General features: G+C 41.8%; 1 protein-coding gene across 1 annotated transcript in view; it reads right to left on the minus strand.

The window, feature by feature from the left end:
- LOC149216328 (phosphatidylinositol 3-kinase, root isoform-like) overlaps positions 1-6,030 on the minus strand; it is a 477,313-nt gene extending 471,283 nt beyond the window's left edge. The window contains exon 1 of the mRNA XM_089392772.1: positions 5,823-6,030. The gene's annotated coding sequence lies outside the window, so the exon portion shown is untranslated. The remainder of the gene's footprint in view (positions 1-5,822) is intronic.
- Between the last annotated feature and the right edge of the window lie 3,491 nt (positions 6,031-9,521).

Genomic DNA, 9,521 nt, shown 5'->3' on the forward strand with positions numbered 1-9,521 from the left:
ATGTTTGTTTAGCAATTGGTGGGATAGAGGAAATGGGACTTTGCAGGATAATGGGCCCTCTATGGGATAATACGTAGTCCTCATCCTATGTATCGAATTAGGAATGAGCATAGGTGCAATTGATTTCTCACCAATCTAGAAGTATGTTGCTTTGTTAAAATTGGCAACTAGGGCCAAACTCCATGTGGGTCTTCTTATTTATGGTTACTGATATTTTTCTTGAATTCCTCTCGCCGAGGGTGTAGGATTGATCTAAAGATCATCCGATTCCAACATGTATTCATGGAGATATGAATTTATTTGTGTTATGTGACAATTCGTCAAGGTCGGCCAACAACCAAATTATCCCCACTTGCCCTCAACGTTTTATTATAAATAGAAGAGGTCTTCAAGTCATTTTACTCACTTCACTCATGATCACTCTCAACTTGTTTTGGGTTTTGGTCGAAAGAGAGGTCTAGATGATGAAGCCCTAGACGCAGGAAAAAAAGGAGATAATCTGGCCACAATCAAGAAGGGTTCTCTACACTATCTTAATAGAGATATGATGCCCTAGCCGCAGTCCAAACTAGGAGTTGAAGTTGTTGTTCAGTTGTGCCCTAATCCGCTTTCAAGGAAGGGCTAATGCTGCCCTAAACGCAATCTTAAAGGAAGAGACATAGCCACAGCCTTGGAGGAGCCCTAGCTACAGTAAAATGTGCCATAGCCACAGTCAAGGAGGAGGCCTAATTAGCTGTGAAGTACAAGCCCTAATCGCTATCAAGAAGAGGCTTCTATCCGCAGTTCTAACAAGCCTTATCTGTTGTTCCAAAGTGCCCTAACCGTTGGTCAAAAGGTGCCCTAAATCTGTTGTCTATTGAGCCCTAATTCAAAGCTAGAGGGTGATCCTACTCTGCAACATCTAGACCCTAATACACAGCAACAGGAGGAGACACAATCCGCTAGTCAAAGGCAATCCTAACAGCAATCATAAGAAGGCTTAGTTGCAGTCTAGAAGGAGGCCTAATACGTATCCTAATTACAGTCTCCTAGCCGCTGTCATAATGGATAATGCCACATTGTTGTAGGTGACAGCGTGGTCATTTCAGGATTGTTTGGGTATGTTCAAGTTGTTCTTGAGCTCGGTATGTTGGGCAGAAGTATCCGCAAAAGGGAGGAGCTAAGGACTGCTACTTAAGGGTTGTTTGGATCATTGTTTGGAGGGACCATAGCCACAGTCCACTGCTGGGCTAGGCCACAGGCCATAGCCAGCAGTTGATGGTCTCTAAGTGTTGCATTCAGAAAGATAGCAGCCTTATAAGGCAGTGTGTGGTGCAGTGGACTGTATGAAGGTTAGTCGTTGTATATAGGTGGACTGTGGGGATGTTTAGGGTGTCGTAGCACACTGAGTTTGTGCCCTAACCAGTAATCAGGTTTGCCAAGACATGTTTCAGTCCTTTCAGGATATAGAAGTTGCCAAATGGGCAGCCTTGACATGATCAATGAAGCACCAAAGAAAGGAGAGTCTTATGGAAAGAAAGCTTCAGTATTTTGGGGTAATTGGTTGAGTTGTTCTAGACCTATCACCTGCTACATATATTCAATCCTTGGCATCAAATCTATTGTGTCATCTTCATGGTGAAGACCTCTGATGCCTGATCTCCTATTTTGGCAAGTCAAGTATTGACTTGACTTCAAATGTATTTGTACTATCTCTCTCTCTGTTGAACTATTGAAGAATACAAGAAGATTTGATCAAGGGTTTCCCCACATTGGGGTTTGTCCCTAGCTGGTGCCACACCTTGTGTCCTCTTTTCTTGGCTTGTCTTCTGTTGTTTGTGTTTATATTCTATCTTCGCTATACCCATAGAATACTTCATTTACAGGAGGATCTAGCACTACAAGCTTTGCAAAATTAAGCTTTTTCCCCTTTCCCTTACATGTTTTAGACATTTTTTTGCTTTAGTATCTTCGATTCCCACCAACAATAACTACCAGGAGCTTCGCAATACACAGTTCATTAAAAAAAAAAAATTCAAAACTAATGTATTATTTAGAGTGAAATCGAATTGGGTATTGATAAGCCTTTGAGCGGTGCGCACAGGACCTTTATGTCGAGAGAGAATGCAAAGCTAAAGAATAATGTGATTATGCAGCACTACAAGAGTGAATGGCAAGGCTTCAGTGAATAGTCTATAGAAATTCTCGATGGCATATCAGCTAAGTGGAGACTTTAATGTCGTATTGAAGGGTATTAACGCAAATGGGAAGGCATAGGTGCAATCAAGGCAAGTTGCTAATGTGCTATAGGTTAGCCATTAATGCCACCAAGGCAAGTCGTCCTGTGAAAGCATGTCTTAATATTTGGTACATGCAAGGGTCGATGAGGAAGAAATAGAGGATCCAACATTAATGCTCTAAGGTTGTGCGCCATTAGTCATTACGCCTAATGATGATATATTGGATTGGAGAAAACGGAAAGAACTTGTGGAAAGACAACATACGCCCTTTGCGGAAGGGTTTAAAGAAAAGGTTTTGAAGGGCATGGCCCACTCTTAGACCAAGACATGAATTGTTGTCGAATAAGCTCAAAGATGATAACGAAATTACCTAAGTTCAAGGCTTGCCCCCAATAGAGTCAGCACCAAGAAAGTAGAAGGAATTAACATGTATCAAATCTTTCACAACACTCTCTTCTGACTTCCAATCTCTAATATAGGGGTATCTATGGAGGCAAGAAGACTTCCCCAATATGACATCAACGTTGAGGAATCGGGAAAAGTATTAGGTTGAACATCACTGTGACCCTTGTATCTCCAATTGCCGACCTCTGATAAAAAGTATTAGAGAAAAGCAAGAGCAAATATCTGATGTGTTGTTGGCATTAGGGAAGCGAACAAGATGACTTTTTCATTGGATACAAAAGCATTTGATTTATGGTCTACGATACAGAAGGGTATGGGCAAGGGGAAAATATCTCTGATAGGGTGTCTTCCTTATTATAAAGTGACTTCAAAGTTCAATGAGACACAATGATCTAGGGTTATGTTCCTTCAGTTCATAAAAGGTCATTGTTCTTTTCAAGCCTCTAGCAAAGGGTAAGAGGGAGTAGTTTGGTTTGGTGGTGTAAACCAAGTTGCCCCATTATATCTTGGTTGATTGCTTGAATAGAGATACACCTTTGTGAGCAATGATTGGTTGGATGTTGAGGTGTGAAGACCCATATTTATGGGTATGACTCTCGCAAAGTAGATCTAATGTTATAACATGATAGAGGAGTATTCTTTTAGCTTTGTACACGCATCAAAGTCACAAGTTGTCAATTCGAAGGGAGTTGATTGGCATTATAGAAAGAACTTTTCTTGTGAAGAGGGAGTGTTAGCTTTTGGGGTGATTCGAAAATTGTTGCAGCATGGTAATCACGTTGGCATAGATGAGAGGACATGTCACACAGTAAGAAGTGGAACATCTTGTTGGAGAGTGCACCATCTTAGAGGATGGTATTGGCCCTACGAGAGTCATTCTTGAGGGTGTTTCATATTATTGGTTACTTGTGTGAATATAAGTACTTGTTTTATGTTAGCCTCCCTCGCCTACTCTGTATATAAAGGGAGGAGAGAGTTCTTCTATTTATTATCATCATTGTACTCTATTATAACTTTGTAATAGTCATGGAGATGTCTTATAAGGAACAAGGCATTAGGGTTAAAGATTAAACCTTAGGAGAAAGATGATAAGGAGTCAAGGCTAAGCTTGGTTTCTTGTAGCAAAACCATGACAATGTTCTCAGATTTGATTAACGAATTTAACAACTTTCTTCTTAATGGGCTTCCTAGGTTCCTGGCCCTCCACAATTCCATGGTAATGAGGGGTTCAGGCTTCTTACACCGAGAAAATACATGATTTATGGTTGCCTGCATTTCCAATACTTGTTTCTGGCGACTTCCTTTTCCATTGCTTCTTTTTCAGTACTTGTTCTTGGACCTTTTCTATGTTATCCTTCCTGCAGTGACATCGGGAGAAAGTCTTCTTTTGAGTGAGGAGAGAAAGAAGGTTTAGATGGGCAAGGATTCTGCCCTTTGGTTAAATTTGCCACAGGAATTCACAGGTGGCGGAAACTGAAATTCTCGGGATTCATGGCCTGTTTTAGCAGACTTCATTGTCTCTTCGTATGGGATTTCCCCCTCTTTAAAAGGTTGTCAGCAGACTTCCTTGTCTCTTTGTCCGGGATTTCTCCCTCTTGGAAAGCTTGTTATCTAGTGCTTTGACCTGATGCAACTAATCCCTGGATAACCATTAAAGGGTTTGGTTATATTGCTTCTTCTTGTTGGGTATCCAACAATATAAAGAATTTGTTTCTAGATTCAGAACATTGTTGCTTTTTTGGCAGGCCCTATGATTGTTTTCTATTCATTGGATTAACCAGTTTTTTGAAGCCACAATCCTCCTAGTCAAAGGTGGAGAGAGAGCAGAGCTCCTCTTTATGGGCAATCCTTGGCAACATACCCATATTAGTGGCAAAAATCGCACTTGAAGGGGATCTGTTCATAGTTGAGCTTCCAAACGTGGACCCAAAGCTACGCAACCAGTCTTTCAAGTAAAACCATTCCACCCACATCCCAAAACATTGTCTATATTCTTTATGTTCAAAGAGAAGAGTAAAACCCCTTTCCACTGTAGAAGTGACTGATAGACCCTTGAGCCAGAGAAGCCCAATGTAAGCCTATTTTGGAGCTGTGCATTAGCTAGCACCTTGAACATAGTTGCCACTTGTGCAAAGGGATGGAATAGGTAGCTTCCCATAGATGATGCTGATATTTTCCTATGGCACATAGGGGCAAAGGACCAAGCAAAGGCTGATTGAGTGTAACTACTAATTTCACCGTTGTTCCATCTCGGTTTTTTTTTTCATTTTTCTTGATGACGATAATGATGACTGTTACTGTCCACTGAGACCTACTTTGGTCTATTGGACATTAAGAAAAACTTGTAATAAATCAAGTATTTTATTTATGATCATTTATATAGTTCTAAAATATTGGAGAAAAGCTTTCCTGAATCTCCATAGTTATGATTAGTTGATCGCTGAGGAAGGTCGGTATTCTTAAAACGGTCTGGACTTTTTACAGTGTAAGAGAGGACAGATGATGAACATAATTATATGATCCTTAATTGTATTTCATTATGATTTAGACTTGAAAAATATAATAATTATCCTATTTTGAATACCAGTTTTGACTCTATTGTTCTTTTACTGTAATGCTTTGGGTTTTGTATACTAAATATGTGGGTTAAGGTCTCTATCTCGGGCACCCCGACATCACCTGCATTGACCCCTGAAATTTGAGGGTCTATACGTGTCCGAGTCTCCGAAACTTTACTCTTTACAGCAGCCGTTAAAAAACAACAAATTATGTTTGTCTGTTTAGAGAATAATGAAATTTTATTTCTGCGCGTTGTAATTCTTACAAAATAATGCTGTAAAATTTAGAGGAAGATTCCATAGAATCCCATAAACATTTCCAATGGCGTTTAATTGACCTTTACAAATCTCCCCCATATGTTTTACGGCTCTCAGAGATCCGAGATGAAAACCACAAGCCTGACATTACCCCGTGATTCAAAAACTTTATGGAATTCAAAACACGTAAGAAAATGCTTAGAATAATAGGAAATTTAAATTTAACGGCAGCATGATGTATCAAGAGGATGAAAAAATATGTAGAAAGATAAAAAATACTAGTTATGCAAAATATCACTATCTTTGCTCCGAAACCTGACACGAAAATACTTTAATTGTACCCTAGACAGAAAAAGCAAACCCAAAACAAAGAAATTCAAACCTCGAAATCAATTCTGGGAACGCAAAGCAGAAATTCTCTAGCAGTCCTTCTGCCTTTAAGCGCCGCTTACAGTACGACTAGGTGGATAGAATCTCTTCAAAATTTGGTTTCTGAAGCAACAATCATTTCAAATACGTGAAAAATACAGAACTGAAATTTCACTTCGCGCTGTCCGATGCCTCCCGAACATAACAGTCCGTTTTCACAAACTTAAGTCTTTTCTACTTTAATTTTCACAATTAATTAATATGTTGTCCTGACTTGTTTAGTTCAAAATAGTTCGGCAAATATAACACGCATTGGCGAACCTAACAATTTGCTTTCAAAAACTTCACTATCTTCAACCTCAATCTTCACAACTAACTAATATCTTGTACTGATGATGAACTACAACATTCACAACTAACTAATATCTTGTACTGATGATGAATTACAATTGTTGGTTCAAACACGTCGGCCAAAAAATTCTCTCACGTTGACAAAAAAATTCTATGGCACAAACAAAACCATACTATTATGTGACGTGGTATCGAAACAGATCCCTAGTGTCCATCGCTATACCATTTAGTAGCTATTCTCTAATTTCATGTGGTGCAGTCAGTATTCCATCTCTATACTATTTAGTAGCTATTCCCTAATTTCATGTGATTTCTATTTAAACTTTGTTTAATTTAATTAACTAATTCTTTATCATCAATTTGTATCGGAAAAACACTGAATTACAAAAAAAACTAATTGTCTCATAAATTATTTTTAATCTAATAAACTTTAAGATATCATTTCATTTCATTATTATTCCTTTAAATTCTATTGAATTCTATATATAGAAAAACTCAATGCATTAACAACTAACTAAATCCTTTGAACTCTACCTCTAGAAAAATCCAATAGCATTGTGATTACGAGTTTTCGTAGAAAATTAAATTACGATATGTAATATTGTATTAAGATAAAATAATCTAAACAAGGTCGTGGAGGCGGCGTAGTGGTAAGGTCGACCTCGTTATGACGGACCGGTCTTGTGTTCGATCCCGAGCAAGGTTGGTGCTCGTCGTGCGAAAAGGTAACCGAACCGTGGCCAAGCCCACTACCTTTCAAAGTCGTGGAGGCGGCGTAGTGGTAAGGTCGACCTCGTTATGACGGACCGGTCTTGTGTTCGATCCCGAGCAAGGTTGGTGCTCGTCGTGCGAAAAGGTAACCGAACCGTGGCCAAGCCCACTACCTTTTGATGAATAATAATATTATTATAATGGGATTTGTTTTCAGATGGAGGAGACGACTGGATGAGCGCTGGAGCGATGGCCCCCGACGCAGGCCCTAATCCCTGACTTTGGCAGGCCCGCTGCCTGGCCGCAGCCCTTGCTGCGCGCCTCCCCTCCTTTCTACCTATCCCCTCAGCAACCTGGGCCTCCTGCCCGCCTTCGGCTTCGTCTTTGGATCCTCGCGCTGCCTCTGCAGGCAGCTCCTCGCCTCTTTTTCTTAGCTGAGCCGCGATCCTCCGCCCTTTTCATCAGCGGGGCTGCTCAGAGGATGGGCTCCCCAGGCGCAGGACAGCCGGACCTGGAATCAGCTTTTGCTTCACTTGTTCCAGAGAACAATGCAGACAAGATCCGCCCCTCGGCCTCAAAATTCATCAAGAAGCTCGATGAAATTCCGGAAATTCCCCTTCCTACTTCCATTTCAAGGAGATCTGCTGTAGCCTTGGCGGAACGTGGGCTAGTCGGACAGTTTACGGGACTTTGGCCTTCCCCCAAAACGGTCCAGAGATGGGTGGAAAGAAATTGGAACTCCATGGTCCATGGGAAAATTGCGATAAGGTTCTGTGGACGAGGCTTCTTCACATTCCTTTTCGAAACTGTGGAGGACAGAAATTTAATCTTCAGGAATGGACCATATTTCATGGACACCAGAGGGTTGTATCTCAATCGATGGACTCCGGACTTCGACCCAGAAATGGACGTCCCTAACGCAGTTCCTGTTTGGGTTCGCCTCCCGCATCTGCCACTACACTGCTGGGCAGACGAATCAGTCAGAGCCATCGGAAACGCAATAGGGAAGTATGTGGACAGATCAGAACCAAAGGAAAACATGTATGCATGCGCGAGGATCTGCGTAGAAGTGGACTTGGGCAAAGGGCTTCCAGAGGCAGTCAAACTCAGAGTGGACCAGTGGACGCACATCCAGCAGATGGACTACGAGCAACTCCCATTCAAATGCAAGGTATGCCACGAATATGGTCATTTTGCAAATAGGTGCCCTAAAGCCAGACCTGAAACCAATGACAACTCGGAGACACAGGAAGAAGCTTGGGAAGTTGTCAGGAAAAAGAAGAAATCAAACCCTCCCCCTGAGAAACCCCAGTCTGAAAACCCTCCCCATCAGCAAGAGCCTTCAAGCCTAGACCAATCCATCCCCTCCTCCTCCAACCCCTTTGAATCCCTGGCATCTGAAGAACCCTCATCCCCTCCTCCATCACCCAAGTGCATCAGAACCCCCCCCTCTTCCCCCCCTCAGGCATCCCCTCCTCGCACAGTGGAAAGGATCTTAACAAGAAACAAATCAAAGGAAACCAGTGCAGCCACGGATCCTCCTAGGAAAGTAGGGAGAAAATCAAACAAGGAGATAAGAGATGAAAATGCAGCAAAAGAAATGACCACCGGAACGCAACAACCTATAGACACATACCTGGACAAGACTAGGGGAAGCGGCGAGAAGTCGAAGGAGAAAAGTGGGAACCACAATAAAACAGGTAAATGATGATTTTGGTCTCTTGGAACTGTAGGGGGATGGGCTCCTCCCTGAAGATAAACGCAGTCCGATATCTAATCAAATCAGAACAACCAGACTTCCTCCTACTCCAGGAGACCAAAATCAGCGACCTAGAATTCCAACAAAGCACTTCAAAAAACAGCAGGTATGAAGGAATAGCCACGAGCGCCATAGGAGCATCAGGAGGCTTAGGAATATTATGGGAAAAAAACAAATGGACTCTCAACAATAACACGCATAACAGATGGTGGATTAGAATTGACATGCAAAGCTCAGACCAGAAGGAGAAATGCACAATCTATAATGTGTATGCACCAACCCACTACAGAGACAAAGCCGCATGCTGGGAATCACTGAAAGCAGACATGGATACCACACAAGGGGCGGAAATTTATCTGGGAGGAGACTTGAACCTAATCCGAAATACAGAGGAAAAACTAGGAGGGAAGTATTTCACAGATCCTTTCAGAGACAATCTGGAAGAAATCATCCAAGCTCACAAACTCATTGACATCCCTCCTCAAAATGGGAGATTTACGTGGTCAAACAAGAGGACGGGAAGAAACAACATCAAAGAGAGGCTTGACAGAATTCTGGTGCAGGAGAAGGCAGCAGCCAACTTTCAAAGGATCCACAGTTCAATCACTCAGGGATATATCTCGGACCATAAGCCCGTGGTTCTGCGTCTAGAAAAGGAGGAGGACCTAGGGCCACTCCCTTTCAAATATAACAAGGCATGGGACGCCAAAGAAGACTTTAAATCCCTGGTCAAGGAAGCATGGAAGACAGAGATATTGGGATCTCCACACTTCGTGTGGGAATCTAAGATCAAACACCTCAGGATAGCCATAAAACATTGGGCGAGAGACTTCGCTGACGAAGAGAGGAGGGCAAAAAATGAGCTGCAAAGAAAGCTAGAGAGCTGGAACA

The sequence above is a fragment of the Pinus tabuliformis genome, chromosome 1_1 (assembly GCF_031772625.1).
Source record: "Pinus tabuliformis cultivar Carrire ecotype Pingquan chromosome 1_1, CPIR1, whole genome shotgun sequence".
NCBI lineage: Eukaryota > Viridiplantae > Streptophyta > Pinopsida > Pinales > Pinaceae > Pinus > Pinus tabuliformis.